The following is a 20,896-nucleotide window of genomic DNA, read 5'->3' on the forward strand; positions in this document are numbered from 1 at the left end:
GCTTTCTTAACTCTAACAGAATAAAAAATACACAGCTTCAAAAAGGCCCAAATGTTGTAGGACCCTATGGCTTACTTCAAATGTTTGCTGATGTAGTAAAATTACTTATTAGAGAGCCACTCAAACCTCTAACATCTGCCATCATTTTATTTATTATTGCTCCCTCCCTAGCCCTTACTCTGGCATTTGCAATATGAATCCCCTACCCATGCCACAACCCTCACTAATATAAACATAGGAATACTCTTTATCCTTGCAACATCAAGCTTAGCTGGACATGCAATTTTATAATCAGGATGAGCATCTAATTCCAAATATGCCTTAATCAGAGCACTAGGAGCTGTAGCACAAACCATCTCCTATGAAGTAACTCCAACCATTATTCGACTATCTGTCCTGCTTATACATGGATCATCCATGCTATCAACCATAATCACAACTCAACATTTATATGATTCATTCATATTGCCAATGTGACCCTTAGCAACAATATGATTATCTCAACACTAGCAGAAACAGTGCAAGCTCCTTTTGACCTGATAGAAGGAAAATCAGAACACGTATCAGGATTCAATGTAGAATATGCCATGGGCCCCTTGGCTTTATTTTTTTGTAGCTGAATATACCAATATTATTATAATAAAAACTTTACAACTCTTTTTTATAGGGGCACTCTTCAACCCACCAATCACTGAAATCTTTACATTTTGTTTTGCCCTAAAGAACTTAATCTTCGATATTCTTATGAATTCGATTATCATACCCAAGATTCTGATACGACCAACTCATGCACTTATTATCAAAAAACTTCTTAGCCCAATATTAGCTTTATGTATGTGACACATCTCCCCACCCATTATTGTAGCATATGTACCCCTCAAACCTAAAGAAATGTGACAACATAAAAGGAACTTTGACAGAGGAAACAACAGAGGATTAAATACTCTTATTTCTAGAATTATAGGATTTGCACCTAACCCTAAGAATCCAAAATTCTTTGTGCTACCTGATACATCATGTCCTACTAGTAAATTTAGTTAAATAAGCTATCGGGCCCATACCTTATAATGTTAGTTTATATCCTTCCCATACTAATTAACCCCTTAACTCGCTACCATTTATCTCACCATATTTTCAGGAATTTCTATTACACTATTTACTTCCCTCTGACTACACATCTGAGTAGGATTAGAAATAAGCATACTAGACATTATTCCTATTTTAATTAATAAAGCGAACCCCTGGTCAACAGAAGCTGCAACCAAATATTTCTTAAGCCAGGCCACAGCATAGATAATTTTAATAATAGGTACTATTACCAACATTAAAATCAACTCCAACAACCAAATCTCTTCCCTAATAGTTGCTATAGTGCTATCAATAAAAATGGGATTAACCTCATTCCATCTATGAGTCCAAGAAGTTAAGAAGTCACACTTACATTCAGGATTAATTCCACTAACATGACAAAAAAACGCACCAATTTAAATTATCATTCAACTTGCTCCCTCTATCAACTTTTCCTTAATAATAACAATAGTGATACTGTCCTTATATCAGGAGGATGAGGAGGACTTAACCAGACCCAACTACAAAAAATCCTAGCATGTTCATCACTCACTCACATAGGCTGAATAATAGCAATCATCACATTCAAACCCACACTAACTATGTTTAATTTAATTACTTATATTATGCATATAATCAACATACTCATGTTATTCCATTACAATTAAAAAAACACCACCCTCTCACTCTCCAATATATGAAATAAATTTCCTCTACTAATTTCAATAATTCTTAATGTACTTATATCCCTAGTGGACTTCCTCCATTAGCTGGGTTCACCCCAACATGAGTTATTATTAAGGAACTTGCATCAAATAATAAATTTTTTAAGAAACCAAAATGCTGTTTTTATTTATGGACAACATAATTGTTGACATGAAAAAACTATGGGATCTAAAAGACAAAACCCTACTGGAACAAACACAGAATGAATAAGTTAGTTTATGAAGGCGAAGTATACAAGATCAATTGCCATAAACTAGCAATGAATAATCAAATTAAAGTTTAAAAATTACTACTTATGGTAACATCAAAGAATACCAAATACATAGAAATCTTTCAAAAAATGTGAAGGATCAGTAAAATGAAAACTATAAGGAGAAATATTCTGTTTATAGGTCAGAAAACTCAGTATTATTAAGCTGTAAATTAGTCAACTTTATTATACCCATAAATAGCAGTAACAGCCCTGCTAAAACTATCATTTCTACAGATGACTTATCTACTTACCATCCCTAACATTATTTCCATCCTCCAATATTACTAAAATAAAATAATTCAAAAGTATAAAAACAACCTCCTTTATACCAACCCTTATAATTCTATGTACCCTCTCCCTCCCCCTTACACCCGGATTATCAATCTTAAGCTAGCAATTTAGGTTAAACTTAGAACAACAGCATTCAGAGCAATAAGTAAGTTCCTGCTGTAAGGACTGCAAGACTTTATCTTACATCAACTAAATGCAAATCAATTACTTTTATTAAGCTAAGCCCTTAATTAAGGAATTTCACTAGACTGACCCTATCAAGAATATCTTATCTTATCTTACATCAACTAAATGTAAAATTTAGTTAACAGCTAATGCCTAACTCAACTGGCTTCAGAAAAAAAGGTGAGAGAAGCCCCAGAAGAGTTGAAGCTGCTCCTTTGAACTTGCAATTCAATATGATAATTCACCTCAGGACTTGGTAAAAAAGGGCTCAACCTCTGTCTTTAGATTTACAGTCTAATGCCTGCTCAGCCATTTTACCTCCTACCTATGTTCATAAATCCTTACATCAGAACACTTAACTTCCTATTTGACACCTGAGCTGGTATAGGAGGAACAGCACTTAGTCTATTGATTCGAGGTGAACTAGGTCAACCCAAAGACTTGCTAGGGGATGATCAAATTTATAATGTAATTGTAACTGTTATGATTGGTAGGTTCAGAAACTGACTAGTTCCCCTTATGATTATAGCCCTGATACAGCATTTCCTCAAATAAATAACATAAGCCTCTGACTCCTACCTCCATCATTTCTTCTCCTTCTCGCCTCCTCTATAGTTGAAGCAGGCACAGGAACCGGTTGAGCAGCATATCCCCCACTAGCTGGGAACCTTGCACATGCAGGAGCCTCTGTAGATCTCACTATTTTCTCACTCCACTTGGCAGGTGTTTCATCCATCCTAGGGGCAATTAATTTTATTATTACCATTATGAACATAAAACCCCTGCCGTATCACAATTCCAGACTCCACTATTTGTATGAGCAGTAATAATTACAGCTGTACTACTCTCCTATCCCTCCCAGTTCCTGCAGCAGGAATGTCCATTTCCTCACAGATCCAAACCTAAATACATTTTTCGACACTGCCGGAGGGAAAACCTATGCTTTATCAACAACTATTTTGATCCTTTGGACATCTGGAAGTATACAATCTAATTCTATTCTTTTGGATATATGGGAATAGTTTGAGCTATAATATCCATTCGCTTTTTAGGATTCATCATATGAGCACACCATGTATTTACCATAGGAATGGGTGTGGACACCTGAGCATACTTCACGTCAGCAAACATAATTACAGCTATTCCAACCAGAGTTTTCATCTGACTGGCAACTTTACATAGTGGCAATATTAAAGGGCCCTGGGCTTTGTTTGCCTACTTACTATAGGAGGCCGCACAGGAATTGTTCTAGCTGACTCAGCACTAGACATTGCATTACATGCTACATATTACGTAGTAGCTCATTTTCACTATGTCCTACCATGGGGGCTGTGTTTGCAATAATGGAAGATGTGTTCACTGATTCCCTCTGTTCTCTGGTTATACTCTAGATGCTACATGAGCTAAAATTAACTTCACTGTTACATTTAGGAGTGAATTTAACTTTCTTCCCACAACATTGCCTAGGATTATCAGGCATACCACGATGATACTCTGACTACCCAGACACATATACAACATGAAATACTATATTCTTGATAGGGTCATTTCTCTCTCTTACAGCTGTAATAATTATAATTGTTATAATGTGAGATGCATTCATACCAAAAAGAGAAGTCCTAACTGTAGAACTGACAATAACTAATACAGAGTGACTACATGGATCCCTCCACCTTACCACACATTTGAAGATCAACCTATGTGAAAGCATAATTAAAGAAAGGGAAGAATTGAAACTCCTGTGACTAGTTTCAAGCTAGCCCCCAAACCATTATAGCTTTCTTTATAAGATATTAGTAAAAATATTACATAACTTTGTCAAAGTTAATTTATAGGTTAGAATCCTTTATATCCTTATGGCACACCAATTTGAACTAGGATTTTAAGATGCTACATCGCCTATTATAGAAGAACTGTTACACTTTCACAATCAGACCCTATAATCCTATTCTCTAGCAGCTCTTTAGTTCTTTGTATTATCTCACTTATACTTACCACAGAACTCACTCACACAGGCACCATAGGTACTTAAGACATTGAGAACATCTGAAGTATTCTACCCACTAGTATTCTCATCCTAATTGTGCTTCCTTCATTACAAATTTTATGTTATAATGGATGAAATTAATGACCCTTCGTTAATAGTAAAAACAACAGGCCACCAATGATATTGAAACTATGAATACACAGATTACGAACACTTAAATTTTGACTCCTACAGGGTTCCCACCTCTGACTTAAAACCTGGAGAATTACAACTTCTAGAAGTTGATATTCGAGGAGTTCTACCTATAGAATTATCAGTTCTCATGTTAACTTCATTAGAAGATGTGCTTTACTCTTGAGCAGGCCCAATCCCTCTGACTAAAAACAGATGCTATTCCAGGTTGACTTACCTAAGCTTCCCAAACATCAACATGACCAGGATTACAGTACAGACAAGGCTCAGAGATCTGTGGGTCTAATCCCAGTTTCATGCCAATTGTCCTTGAATTAGTTTCACTGAAACACATTGAAAACTAATCTTCATCAATATTATAAATTCTTCATGAACCATTAACCTTTTAAGTTCAAGATTAGAAGCTTAAATTTCCTCATAACAAGATTCCCCAACTAGATACATCAACATGACTTATTACCATTATTTCAATAATTTTCACCCTATTTATCTTATTTAATCTCAAACCATTCATATCCCTCATTTAACCCCTCACCAAAAGATTTGAAATTGATTGAACATAAGACCTCTTGAGAAGAAAAATGAATAAAAAAATTTTTGCCCTCTTTCATTACCCCTATAATAATAGGATTACCTACTGATATCCTCATTAGATCACTCCCCAATATTTTACTGCCTTCGCCTAATCAATCCACTTATCAATAATCAACTAGTCTCATTTCAGCAATGATTAATTCAGCTCTTACTAAAGCAAATGATGATAATACATAATCCAAAGGGATGTACCTTTAATATTCATCTCATTATTTATACTCATTGGACCAGCAACTTTACTTGGACTGTAACCTCACTCTTTTACACCCACCACCCAACTCTCAATACATCTAGGAATAGCAATTCCCCTAGGAGCAGGTGCACACATTACAGATGGGAGATTAGATTGGATCCCATGCTGGCTTGGGACCTGCAGCAGAGAAGGTCCCATAATGAGGAATTGCCTCCCCCAAGGCGCCTAGAGGGGCCCACATGGTAGACCCTGGTCCCTGCCAAGCCAGTTGAGAAAGAAGGAGGGAGCAAGCCACAGGCTGACTGGCAGGGCGAGACTGGAGGCTCCCTTGGTACCCGCGCCCTCCCCCATGGGACATTGGCACTTGGAGCCTTGGAACTCCCCAACCCGTGCACCTGCGCTCGGTAAGGCCGGAGCCCCTCAATTCGCACTGACTCACCCCGCTCGCATTCCAGCCCCGACCCCAGCCTGGACTCTCTCTCAGCGGTCGAAGGAAGAAACCCCCAGCTCTACAGGTGATGTCTCCAACAGCAAAACAGCGGTTCCACAGGAAAAACACATGATTTCAGCAACACAGGGCAGGGCTAGAGGCACGTGGCTTGGACTTTGGGCGTGGCCTGGCCGTAGGGGAGGAGCCAGATCTTCTGTTGTAGCCCATAGGAAGCCAGATAGAGGAACTGTCAGGAAACACACTTGGGCCAGAGGTGTTTTTTTTTTTTTTTTTTTCTGGTGCTGGGAATCAAACCCAGGGCCTTGTGGATGCAAGGCAAGCACTTTACCAACTGAGCTATATATTCCCCGCCCCATCCATTAAGAATATGAAAGGTCATTTGCAGGAAAGTGAATGGAACTGGTCATCATCATGTCTAAGGAAGTCACACTCAGACAAGTGATGATGGTCTTTCCTGTGGACTGTGAGCACCAGGAAAGACAACATGAAAGTAGTAGGGGAACCTTCAGAGAAGGAGAAGAGGACCACGGTTACAGTGAAGGGGTTACCGAAGATTATAATAGAGAAGGAGGATGTGATCAAAGCATGTTATATGCATATATGGAAATCTCATTGTGAATCTCATTATTTGGCATAATTAATATGAATTAATGATTATAATTATTGTAAACACAACATTTTGAAGCTATTTTTAATAATTGAATACCTCTTTTAATGATTCCTTCATAAAATATTATCTACAAGACTTCCTTAGTAACTAATCCTAGATTCATAATTTATGATTATTCATGAGATTTTATTTTTCAAATCATTTAACCAATTGAGAGAATAAATCTTAGACCATGCTAAATATGTTTATAGCAGATATTTTTTTCCATCACTGGGCTAGAGGGCTTGGTTAGAATGCAAAAGGCTTTGCATTCCATCACTACCACTACAAATCATTTTTTAAAAAATTACAACTAGAAATACTGAGAAAACTAAGAATACATAATTTTATTTTAGAAAAAGCCAATCAAATATCCAGATACCTCCTACCCCCAAAATTAAATTGACTCTTCACTAGAGCCAAAATTCTATCCTATCCAAAATTCACTCCTATCTCTGTGTTCTTTCCCTCATTTTTGAGTTTGAAAAAGTCTTATGGTTACACCTAAAAGGCTGTTGCATGGATTAGTGTCTCCTTTTTAAAAAGCATTTTTATAGGGGGAAAAAGTATCATTGGGACAGCTGTCTTGAATAATAGGTTATATTAGAAAAACCCCACGTAGGATAAGATTCTTTGAAGAAAGTTCAAACAACCAATCTTCATTTATAGTAATGCCATGAGATTTTACAGAAAACTGTCAACTTAAAAGGCAGTTTCAGGGATGGGAGTTTAGCCCAGTGACAAGAGCATGAAGTCCTGGTTCAGTCCCCAACACTCCTCCAAATATCAATATATGATCTTTAATGTGAATAAAATGTTTTCGAATATTTTTATTTGTGTTTTGGTGGAAGGTGGGCAAGGGAAATTACTTTTTTTTTTAAGATTTCAGTAACTGTATTCCTTGAGTCCCTCTTCCATCTGTGCAGGCATCACCCTGGGTCCCAAGGCTCCAAAGCTTTGGCTTCAGTAAGTATCTAGGCCAAGTTTACTTAGGCCAGTGCACCTTCAGAGGCCAGAAGCTTCAGCTACAGCAGAGGGTGAAGTACCCTGTGAAGAGCATGGTGATGCCACCAACCCTGCTCTTCCTCACCGTGGAGTTGCACCAGAGCCAGCCTCTGCACACAGCTCCCAAGAGTCTCCTCAGAGGAAAGATGGAGGTGGTAAGCATGGTTGGGGTTACAAATTGCTTAAACCAGCCAAAATTCTTCCTAACAAAGGAACTTGTGAGAGGCTTTGCCCCTGAGGAACTCTGGACCATTGAGTTCCAATACTGAGGCTTCCCTGGCAACACCCCTAGTCCAAGAGAACCAGGAGAAAGCTCTGGAAACTACTCCAACCCCATGAAGCTGGGAAGGGTCTGTCAGCAGCACCAATATGATTGAGAAAATCACATTTTAGAAAAGAGATGCATGCAGAGACTGCGTCACCCACTGCACAATTCTGGGACTGAGACAGAGCTCAAGTCTTAATCTCCACTAATAACTTCACATCAGGGACTTGCTGAAGATTGCAGAATGGTGCTTTCTCTTCTTGAAGAAATTTCACAGTCAGAGAAGCAAGACTTTGGTTGCTTGATTGACAAGCAGAAACTCCCTGTAAGCTGCCTCCTGTGGAGCTAACAGATTTAAAAGAGGACCTGCATCTTCCAGCTGAAGCACCAGTGTTGAAGTGCTCAGAGCCATGGCTCAATGGTGCTGGCTCCTGCATCTCCATGGCAGACACACTTTCCTCTGCATTCTCTTTGCTCACACAGGCTTCTACTCCAAGGCCAAGTCCTTGGTTCTGGTTCTCCCTGACTTGAATTTCAACAAACCAGCTAACTCTAAGGCCTAAAACAGGTGATGTTGAAAATTCTTTTCCCAGGACTCAGTGTCAGCAGAGCCTAAGATGATTCTTTTACATGATGTGGAGTGACTAACTGCAGACCCATACACTTTTATTTATAATTTGAAATCTCAGAAGTGTTAAAATCTATTTGTGGGGTGGAATGGGGGGATTCATTTGATGGAAGACACTGACATGATCTGAATTGACTTGGAAGCAAAACCTAACCTAAACTAATAGTTTTGTATATATATACTTAAGATATTTTACTATAAAATCAATTTGATTATGGGTGCTATGCCAAATCTCCCTGAAATTGTTTATATAGTACACAAAAAATGTTCCATATACATATTACTTTTTCATTGGTTCTTTTCAGTTATCCGTGACAATAGGATTCATTTTGGCACAATTGTGAAATCAATGGAATATAATTTGTTCTAATTCAGTCCCCAGTACTTCCTCTTCTCCTATCCTCCTCCCTCCCATGTTCCCCTTCTTGTACTTGACTGATATTTCTGCTATTTATAGTTTGAAAATTAGTGTCCTGTGCATGTGCATGATAATGAGGTTCACTGTGGTACAGTCACATATGTACATAGGAAAGCTAGGTCAGATTCACTGCACTGTCTTTCCCTATCCCAGCCCTCCCCTTCAGTCCCCTTTGTCTACTCCACTGCTTTTTCTTCTATTTTTTTTTTTATCCTCTGCCCTCCTTATTTTGGATTAGCTTCTGCATATCAGAGAAAATATTCTACCTCTAACTTTTGGGGACTGGCTTATTTCCATTGATATGAAAGTCTCCAGTTCCATCAATTAACTGGTAAAGGCCATAAAGTCATTCTTCTTTATGGCTGAATAAAAATCCATTGTGTATATATGCCATGTTTTCTTTATCCATTCGTCTGTTGAAGGGCACCTACGTTGGCTCCAGACCTTGGCTATTGTGAATTGTGTTGCTATAAACATTGATGTGGGTGCCTCCCTGTAGGATGCTGATTTTAAATTTTTTGGATATGTACTGAGGAGTAGGGTAACTGGGTCATATGAAGGGTTCCATTTTTAATTTTTTTCCTACTGCTTTCCAGAGTGATTGTGCTAATTTGCAGTTCCCACCAACAATGTGTGAGTGAAACATTTTCCCCACATTCTTACCAACATTTGTTGTTACTTGTATTCTTGATAATTGCCATTCTGCCTGGAGTGAAATGGTATCTCAGTGTAGTTTTAACTTGCAATGCTCTAATTGATAGAAAAGTTGAAACCTTTTTCATAAATTTGCTGACCTTTGCATTTCTTCTTTTGCCCATTTATTGATTGGATTATTTGCCTGTTGCTGTTGTTGTTTTGTTTGAGGGTTAACTTTTTTGAGTTCTTTTTTATATTCTGGGTATTAATGTTCCATTTGAGGAGAGGTGGTAAAATATTTCTCCCATCCAGTTGGCTCTCTTTTCACACTCATAATTGTTTCTTGAAAAAACTGTTTTTTTGGTGGTTTTTTTTTTTAAGTTGTAGCTGGCCACAATAACTTGTAGCCCTGGGGATTGAACCCAGACTTCACATGTGCTAGGCAAGCACTCTACCACTGAGCTACACCCGCAAATCTGTGAAAGAGATTTTTTCATTTAATGACATTCTATTTATTTATTTATTTATTTATTTTACTTTTCTCACTTTAGGAGTCTTGTTAACAAAGTCAGTTCCTGAACAAACATACATGTTGGAGTGTTGGGACTAATTGTCTTCTAGGAGTTGCAGGATTTCTGGTCAAAATCCTAGGTCTTTGATCCACTTTGAGTTTTGTGCAGGATAAGGGATAGGGGTTACATTTCATTCCACTACATATGGATTTCCAGGTTTCCCAGCACCTTTCATTAAAAAGGTTATCTTTTTTCCAATGTATGTTTTTGGCACCTTTGTCTAGTAAGAGATAATCGTGTTTATGTGGGGTTCTCATTGCATCTTTACTCCATTGGTTTTCATGCCTGTTTTGGTGCCAGTCTTTCTTTCTTACTATAGCTCTATAGGATAATTTCAGGTCCTGTATTGTGATGTTTCCTGCTTTTCTCTTCTCACTAAGGAAGGCTTTGGCTATTCTGGGTTTCTTATTTTTCTAAATGAATTTCATAACTGATATTTCCAGTTGTGTGAAGAACATCATTGGAATTTTGATGGAAATTGCACTGGAAGTATGGCTATTTTGACAATATTCATTCTTATTCTTTCTGTCCAAGAATATGAGAGGTCTTTCCATCTTCTGAGGTATTATTCAATAGTTTTTCTTAGTGTTCTATAATTTTCATTGTAGAGGTCTTTCACCTCTTTTGTTAGATTGATTCCCAAGTTTTTTTTTATTTCTTTTAATTAGTCATGCATGACAGTGTAATGCATTTATGAAGTTTGATATAGATAGATGGGATATAATTTCTCATTTTTCTGAGTATATAATAGGATCATATTGGTCATGCAGTCACATAAATACATACAGTAATAATGCCTGTTTTGTTTTACTATCTTTCCTATCCCTACATACCCTCCCCTCCCCTCCTTTCACTTCCCTCTACCTAATCTAAGGTAATGGTATTCTTCTCTAATGCCCCCCCACCAATTATTGTGAATTAGCATCTGCCTATTAGAGAAAACATTTGGCTACCTCTCCGATTCAGGACCCCCATCTGCCACTCTTACTCAGGACCCCTGGTAGCCACTCCCATGTGGACCCCCATCTACCAGCTTGGGGCTCCCACAGTAGTCTCTATCTTGGTACACTGCAACCACTGCTATAGTTCCCTGCACTTGGGAACACTGGACAGGGTCTGGATATAGCTTCCAGCCACAACACTGCACACCCAGAGCTGCGTCTTCAAACATGCCACTCAATGCCACCACTCAGGCCAACCTGACACCTCATCTCTGAAACCAGCCACCTCCATCTTGGGACACCTTGGTCACCATCTTTAATTGGGGCAACACTCAGCTTGGGACACTGGCAGGGGCTTAGAAGCAATATCAAGTTAACTACAGGGCTGGGATTGTGGCTCAGCGGTACAGCGCTCGCCTAGACCAGGCATGACTCAGGTTCAATCCCCAGCACCACATACAAATAAAGGCATTATGTTGTGACCGTCTACACCTAAAAAATAAATATTTTTTTTAAAAAGTTAACTACAGTCCCCAACTCTCCTGCTTCCCCACAGCCACTAATTGGGAACAGGATTTGCAGCTATGTGGCTGATCAGTAGCTCCCAAAGACTAGTCCTGACCTGCCCAATATAAAACAGCCCTCCGTGACTCATGCAACAGGTGTGAAGGCCTCAGAGCACAGTCCATAAGACCTCTGGAAAGATCAGTTGGAACAAGACAGGGATGCCCTCATTCACCACTTCTATTTAACATAGCCCTTGAAACTCTAGCCAGAGCAATTAGACAGATGAAAAAAATTAAAATTAAATTAAGATTAAAATTAAATCACTATTTGCTAATCACATGATTCTATACTTAGACAATTTGAAAAATTCCACCAGAAAACTTCTAGAATAAATAAATTCAGAAAATTAGCAAGGTATAAAATCAATACTCATAAATCAAATGCATTTCTGTACATCACTAATAAATCCTCTGAAAGAGAAACTAAGAAAACTATCCCGTTTGTAATAGCTTCAAAAAATAAAAGACATTTAAATAAAAAATTAAGGGAAGATGGCCACTGCGTACAGAGGTTGCTGAAGTGCTGAGCATGGTGCTCAGAGCAGCAGCTTTAATCGAGATATCCTGCAGCTTGTTAGAGCTCCTTTCACCGTTAATCTGTAGTGGACCACTTTGCTAAGCAGTAGGAAGAACAAAGAGATCGAAAAAGAGCCGCTTGGCTCCCAGACTCTTGGCTGCTCAGAGCTGCGGAAGCTTTCGCTTTGCCCCGGGCAGAGAAGCTGAATGTGTAATCAACAGTGGATTGGAAGTACCCGAGGCAAAGAAAGCTCAGTGCACCCTGTTTTTTTGTTTGTTTGTTTGTTTGTTTTTTTGAATAATTTTTATACAGGGAGAGTTTGTGGATTGGGATTGTGGGCTGGGCTGTGGTTTCAGTGCTGAAAATCCACTCCGCGGGAGCCGCCATTTGCTTTCGGATCGCGGTCTTGATGGTTCTGTATACATTGTCCAGCAGCCGCATCTAGAGGTTGGAGCTGGGCTGCCTGCCAAGTCCTGTTCTCCGAAGGCTGGGCCGCGGCGTGTGCCTCTGTCACGTGTTCACCGCTGCACCTTTGGGCAGAGCCTGCACTGGGGTCGTTCTGCACCCCCCTGCGAGGGGCCCAGTGCTCCTGAGGAGGAGGGCGGAGAGCCTCGGCAGCAGCCGCTTGGGTCCCGGGGCCCGGCACCGGGCTGAGAACTGCGGAGGCCGCGGCCGCGGGGGCTCTGATAGGGTCGCAGACAAGCGCGGCTCCCGTGAGCACAACCCAGAGGCGGAGGCGATGGTGGCAGGGTTTTATTTCTAGAAATCTGGTCTGGAAACAGAAGCAGCAGTTTGTATAATCCCAAGAACTTGCTTAGGCCAGGAAGCTGTAAGGGTAACATGAATATCATTGAGGAGATCTAACATGGTGGCGGGTGCGGAAAGATCAAGTCTCTGACATCTTCAACTGCGGGAGCCGTAAATTGTCTAAATGCTGTTTGCTCAGGATCACTAGGCAATGCTGAGCTGACGTGGATCTGGGGTGTACAGTCAGGGCCCCGCAGAACACACACATTGAGCCCGGATCGGCTGCATTCAAGCTTCGGTTCGCCCGCTTCTAGTGACTCAGCACTAACTATTCCACTGAAATAACTGATCGGCCCTTATGAACTTACAGAGGTAAAAGCCAACCGAGCCTTCATAGGCAGTGGCCACAGGTTTGAAACGGGGATTGGGAGAGACAGTCAGGACCCACCTTTGCATTGGTCACCCGACATAGGGAACGAATGGTCACCATTTACATGGGATACCACCTTGGCAGAGAACTGAGGTCACGGACAGAGGAGATAACTGCATTGAAACCAGCGCGACAGGGCTCCCAGGAGCAGCAGGCCTGGCAGGTAGCCAGTATTGTGGTGAGCATCCCGCCACGGCGCGGGACTCCCGGCTACCACTCTCACCAGTGCTGACAACTGAGGTCTCTTGCACCAGATACCGGGGGCGTGGCTACCAGAAGGTAAGCAAATTTGCTGGGGTTCTCAGCCCCAAGCTCTACAAACTTAGGGTCTGAGGGAGGCAAACACGGAGAGTGTGCCCAGGCGCTAATGAAAGCAGGGCTCCCAGGAGCAGCAGACCTGGTGTGTAGCCAGTATTGTGGTGAGCGTCACAGGTGAGCGGGGTCTGGCTCGAAGAAACACAAGAGAAGGCCCTAGACACTCAGGATTGGAGACCCGCCCAGTCTGGGAGGAAGAGCTGCTGCACAGTGACTGGTTCCTACCTAGAGAGGAGAAGCTTGACCCAGTGGGCACAGCTCCACCTACTGGAAGAGAAGTAAATCGAACTCTATGACTGCATTTATTATTACTATTATTATTATTATTGTTATTTTTTTTTAATTTGGGGTTTTTTTTTCTCTCTCTTATCTCTCATTTTCATTTTCTTTTTTGTGGTTGCTGTTCTTTAATTTTTTTATGTTTTTAATTTTTTTAACCTTTTTAAATTTTTATTGTTATTATTTCTTTTTTAAATTTTAACTTTCATTTTTTTTATTATCATTATTATCTTTTAAAAAAAATTTCTTCCCATATTTTCTATTTTTTTGTCTTTTCATCTCTTTACAATTTTCTTATTCCCCCTTTCTTCAGTTCTACTTGCCTACCCTCATTCTCTTTAGTGACCTCTTCCCTTCCCTTCTAATATCTTTCCTCCCAAGCATCAAATAAATTTATAAGAGTCAACAGTAACTCAGCAATCAAACAGAACAAAAAGTAATATGAGCAGCATAAAAAAGCAAGGAAGAAAGGGAGTACAAACAATGAAGGACAGCCTAAATATTCAGGAGGACCTAGAGTCACCAGAAAAATGGTCATATAAAGAACTCAAGGAACACTTTAGACAGATGGAATGGAACCTTAAAGAGGATATGAGACAGCAAATTCAAACAGTGAAAGAACACATTGAAATTGAATTACATAAACAGATAAAAGAAGAAGTAAAGCATCTCTATCAGGAGATAGAGATTATTTAAAAAAATCAAACAATAATTCTAGAAATGAAGGAAACGATAAACCAAATTAGAAACTCAATTGAGAGTATTACTAACAGAGTGGAGCAAGTAGAAGCCAGAACATCAGATAATGAAGACAAAATATATCATCTTGAAAAGAGTCTAGCCAACTCAGAAAGGCTGGTAAAAAATCACGAGAAAAACATCTAAGAGATATGGGATAACATTAAAAAACCAAACATATGAGTCATCGGGATAGAGGAAGGTACAGAGAATCGAACCAAGGGAATGAATAACCTTCTGAATGAAATAATAACAGAAAACTTTCCAGAAATAAAAAAGGAAACGGATATACAAATTGTAGAGGCATACAGAACACCGAGCACACAAAATCACAGTAGACCAACACCAAGACACATTGTTATGAAGATAGCCAATATACAGAACAAAGAGAAAATATTAAAAGCTACAAGAGAAAGGAGGCAGATTACATTCAGGGGTAAACCAATAAGGTTAACAACGGATTTTTCATCACAGATGCTGAAAGCAAGAAGATCCTGGAATAACATATTTCAAACACTGAAAGACAATTGATGCCAACCAAGAATTCTGTATCCAGCAAAATTAAGTTTCAGGTACGATAACGAAATAAAAATCTTTCATGATAAACAAAAGCTAAAAGAATTTGCAGCCAGAAAACCAGCATTGCAAAGCATCTTGAGCAAAACACTACACGAGGAAGAAATGAAAAACAACAACCAAAACCATCAGTGGGAAGAGCCTCGGTAACGACAGAGGACAGCGGGGAAAGCTAATCATGGAGAAACAAACTAAATTTTAAAAAAAAAGATAAATAATTAAACATGGCTGGCAGTACAAACCATATATCAATAGTAACTCTAAACGTTAATGGCTTAAAATCACCAATAAAGCGACATAGGCTGGTAACATGGATTAAAAAAACAAATCCAACAATATGTTGCCTCCAGGAGACACATCTGATTGGAAAAGACAGACACAGGGTGAAAGTGAAAGGGTGGGAAAAAATATACCATGCACACGGTCCTCAGAAGCAAGCAGGGTTGGCCATCCTCATATCAAATAAAATCAACTTTAAGACCAAGTTAATCAAAAGGGATAAGGAAGGACATTATATACTGTTAAAAGGAACCATTCACCAACAAGACATAACAATTATCAATATTTATGCACCAAATAATGGTGCTGCAACGTTCATAAAACAAATTCTCCTCAAGTTCAAGAATCAAATAGACCACAACACAATAATTATGGGTGACTTCAACACACCTCTCTCACCATTGGACAAATCCTCCAAACAAAAGTTGAATAAAGAGACTATAGAGCTCAATATCACAATCAATGACCTAGACTTAACTGACATATATAGAATATATCAACCATCATCAAGTGAATATACTTTTTTCTCAGCAGCACATGGATCCTTCTCAAAAATAGACCATATATTATGCCATAGGGCAACACTCAGTAAATATAAAGGGGTGGAGATAATACCATGTATTTTATCTGATCATAATGGAATGAAACTGGAAATCAATGATAAAAGAAGGAAGGAAAAATCCTACATCACATGGAAAATGAACAATATGTTACTGAATGATCAATGGGTTACAGAAGACATAAAGGAGGAAATCAAAAAATTCTTAGAGATAAATGAAAATACAGATACAACATATAGGAATCTATGGGACACAATGAAAGCAGTTTTAAGAGGGAAATTCATCGCCTGGAGGTCATTCCTCAAAAAAAGGAAAAACCAACAAATAAATGAGCTCACACTTCATCTCAAAGCCCTAGAAAAGGAAGAGCAAAACAACAGCAAATGTAGCAGAAGGCAAGAAATAATTAAAATCAGAGCAGAAATCAACAAAATTGAAACAAAAGAAACTATTGAAAAAATTGACGAAACTAAAAGTTGGTTCTTCGAAAAAATAAATAAGATCAACAGACCCTTAGCCATGCTAATGAAGAGAAGAAGAGAGAGAACTCAAATTACTAACATACGGGATGAAAAAGGCAAGATCACAACAGATGCTACAGAAATACAGAAGACAATTAGAAATTATTTTGAAAACCTATATTCCAATAAAATAGAAGAGAGTGAAGACATCAATAAATTTCTTAAATCCTATGATTTGCCAAGACTGAGTCAGGAGGACACACACAATTTGAAAAGACCAATATCAATGGATAAGATTGAAGAAGCAATCAAAAGATTACCAACCAAGAAAAGTCCAGGACCGGATGGGTATACAGCGGAGTTTTACAAAACCTTTAAAGAAGAATTAATACCAATACTTTTCAAGTTATTTCAGGAAACAGAAAAAGAGGGAGCTTTGCCAAATTCATTCTATGAGGCCAACATCACCCTGATTCTGAAACCAGACAAAGACACCTCAAAGAAAGAAAACTACAGACCAATATCTCTGATGAACCTAGATGCAAAAATCCTCAATAAAATTCTGGCGAATCGGATACAAAGGCACATCAAAAAAATTGTGCACCATGATCAAGTAGGATTCATCCCTGGGATGCAAGGATGGTTCAATATACGGAAATCAATAAATGTTATTCACCACATAAATAGACTTAAAGATAAGAACCATATGATCATCTCGATAGACGCAGAAAAAGCATTCGACAAAGTACAGCATCCCTTTATGTTCAAAACATTGGAAAAACTAGGGATAACAGGATCTTTCCTCGACATTGTAAAAGCTATCTATGCTAAGCCTCAGGCTAGCATCATTCTGAATGGAGAAAAATTGAAGGCATTCCCTCTAAAATCAGGAACAAGACAGGGATGCCCTCTATCACCACTTCTATTCAATATAGTTCTTGAAACACTGGCCAGAGCAATTAGACAGACGAAAGAAATTAAAGGCATAAAAATAGGAAAAGAAGAACTTAAATTATCACTGTTTGCGGATGACATGATTCTATACCTAGAAGACCCAAAAGGGTCTACAAAAAAACTACTAGACCTAATAGATGAATTCAGCAAAGTGGCAGGATATAAAATCAACATGCATAAATCAAAGGCATTTCTGTATATCAGCGACAAAACTTCTGAATCGGAAATGAGGAAAAACACTCCATTCGCAATATCCTCAAAAAAAAATAAAATACTTGGGAATCAACCTAACAAAAGAGGTGAAAGACTTATACAATGAAAACTACAGAACCCTAAAGAGAGAAATAGAAGAAGATCTTAGAAGATGGAAAAATATACCCTGTTCATGGATAGGCAGAACTAACATCATCAAAATGGCGATATTACCAAAAGTTCTCTATAGATTTAATGCAATGCCAATCAAAATCCCAACGGCATTTCTTGTAGAAATAGAGAAAGCAGTCAGGAAATTCATATGGAAAAATAAAAGACCCAGAATAGCAAAAGCAATTCTAAGCAGGAAGTGTGAATCAGGCAGTATAGCGATACCAGATTTCAAACTATATTAGAGAGCAATTGTAACAAAAACAACATGGTACTGGTACCAAAACAGGCGGGTGGACCAATGGTACAGAATAGAGGCCACAGAGACTAATCCACAAAGCCACAACTATCTTATATTTGATAAAGGAGCTAAAAGCATGCAATGGAGGAAGGATAGCATCTTCAACAAATGGTGTTGGGAAAATTGGAAATCCATATGCAACAAAATGAAACTGAATCCCCTCCTCTCGCCATGCACAAAAGAGAGCTTGGAGGAAATGCTAGAGCCAGACTGCCTAGATGATGACTCCTCTTTCACATCCAACACATCCAGTTCCTCCACCGAGGAGGAGACAGACGTAATGTGGAGAAGGTAAGCCCTGCGCAAGGTGACAGGGTCATGTACAGCTGTGAGTCCTGGAACTGGCCCTGCACCTCTCTGAACCCAGCCCCCATTCCTCTAGGGTGGTGTCCTCACTCATAGAATTACAGCAGCTTCATAATCCTACTCGGAACATCCATTGCCATGTCTATGTGACAGGCCATGACTTGGAAGATGAAGACCACAACATCCTGGGCTTTATTGAAAACCCAGAGCCCATGTGGGAAGGTCTGGGGTGGTGGCTGTGAGCATATGGGGATGGGACAGGGCTGGACATGCAAAGCACATCTTCCAGAAACATGGGCGGGGCAGAAACACAGTTGCCATTCTCTGCATGCATTCTGGGGACACTCTCAAGGGGTGGGTTTGTGTGTGGATCTCTGAGGAAGGCAGTGAAAAGCATTTTGTCCCTGGAAGGAACATGGATAGTTGGCAACTTTTACTTTTACTTGCACATGCAGGGCCATTTCTGGTGACTGAGGAGACAACTGGCCAACTTCCACCATCTGGGAGAGCACTACAGCTGGAAATGCCTGAAATGTCAGCTCCAGGCCAGCAGCTCCTGGTGGCCCCTCAGCCAGCGAAACCCATTGAGCTCCCCCTTATACCTATTCCCATGCCAGAGCTGCTCTTACCCTCTCCTGGCATTCATTTTTTCATTCTTTTTGTTGTATGTATTTACTTATTTTTATAATATTACTTTTCTCAAATTAAATAGTTTGTTAAAGATTCTGTTTATTGGCATAAAGTACATTCTCAGAACACTGCACCTATCACCACTATGTAGTTCCAGAACATTTTCCTGAATCTGGTACCCACAACCACTCCCATCTCCCCTCCAGCAATCCCTCATCATTCTAGCCCAGGGATATGCCTAGTCTGCATTTTTCAAATCAGTGCAGTCTCATTTGTTTTTGGTCACATAATGTTGGAAGGGGCTGATAAAGTTTATTTAGCAGGGTAAGTGCCATACAGGTCTAATTTTTTGTTGTTGTAGTTGTTGCTGGGTGTTGAACCCAGGGGTACTCTTTACCCTGGTCCTTTTCCTTTTGAATTTTTAGAAAGGATCTTGTTCAATTTCTGAGGATCTAGGGCTGCCTGCAAACCCACAACCATCTTGCTGAAACCAGTATTAATTTGAAATAGAAAAAAATCCTCTATATTCAATGCATGGAGAACAGATAAATCAGGTGTGTTACAGTTACACCAGGGAATATGATACAACAGTGAAAAATAGTAATGTCCAGCTCCATGTCATTGAGCCAGTAAATCTCAACAACAGTGCTGAACTAAAGAGCACACAGAGAAATCATTTGTGATAACAGCAACAAGAAGCCAAGCAAAAATAATAAAGCACTAACAAACACGTTCTTACCATAGACTGTAAAGAATAGTGAGGACAAGAGTGGACAAGACTCTGGGTAGTGACAACCTCTATGTGGGAGAAAAAAGAGGCTAGAGAAAGCCCAGGGAAGGCGTCCAGGGCACCTGGCTTCATGGCCTTCTCAAGTGGAGCAGTGAGTCCAGAGGTGCTCATTCTTGTCCTCTTTAAACAGGCAGCAAGTGTACTCTTCGTGTGCATTGGTTTTATGAAGTGTGAGAAAATCTTTGATTTCTGGGAAGTGAGAGGGGCAGGGGGGGGGGAGAGAGAGAGAGAAAGAGAGAGAGAGAGAAAGAAAGAGAGAGAGAGAGAGAGAGAGAGAGAGAGAGAGAGAGAGAATGTGTGTGTGTATGTGTGTGTGTGTGTGTGTGTGTGTGTGTGTGTGTGTGTGTGAGATGGTGGGCCACAGGCCTCCTGCATGCTAAACATATGCTCTGCCCCTGAGCTCCATCCCAGGCTCTGACCTGTGTTTTGAAGTCATTGTCAACTTGTACCCTACTTTAATTGTAAAACAATGGTTTACATTAGCACCATGAACAGCTGCACATTACTTAACTGAACAGTTTCCAATCTTTTAATAAATAATCAAAGTAGCATTTTTTCAGTTTGGAAGCCAAAATCAACATTTCACACAAGGCACCAACTCATTTGAGGCTCATCTGGCCACACCATCACCCCCAGCCTTTCATATGTACACAGTTAATAAGTAAGTCAACCACATAATAGTGGTACCTTCCACAATTAAAAATAACAAAAAACATAAGATCTCCACATCACAATGATGGCAGTCCCTCCAGCATCACCAGTGACTCTGATTGGAGCCCTTGCTTTAGAATCAGCACCAGTCACAATAGAACACACACACCAAAGTTTCTACATTAAAAAGGAAAACAAAGCCTTTCAGAAATTAATGTCTCCTGTGGGGACAAGTGCATGGCGTACTGCATACATGGAATAAGTTAAGGGCATCTGAGTGGCAGGCCACTCCCCTTGTGCTAGGCAAGTGAGTGGCAGGCCGCTTACCCCATAGGCACAGCCCTGGACATGAGGCCATGTGTTGCAGTCCCTGCACTTGTTCCATGGTCTGCTCCTTGC

At 39.6% G+C, this 20,896-nt stretch overlaps 1 pseudogene; it reads left to right on the forward strand.

Annotated features, from left to right (window-relative positions):
- The first annotated feature begins 1,098 nt into the window (after positions 1 to 1,098).
- On the forward strand, positions 1,099 to 1,936 carry LOC143410554 (NADH-ubiquinone oxidoreductase chain 2 pseudogene; annotated as a pseudogene).
- The last annotated feature ends 18,960 nt before the right edge of the window (positions 1,937 to 20,896 follow it).

The sequence above is a fragment of the Callospermophilus lateralis genome, chromosome 11, assembly GCF_048772815.1.
Source record: "Callospermophilus lateralis isolate mCalLat2 chromosome 11, mCalLat2.hap1, whole genome shotgun sequence".
Classification (NCBI taxonomy): domain Eukaryota; kingdom Metazoa; phylum Chordata; class Mammalia; order Rodentia; family Sciuridae; genus Callospermophilus; species Callospermophilus lateralis.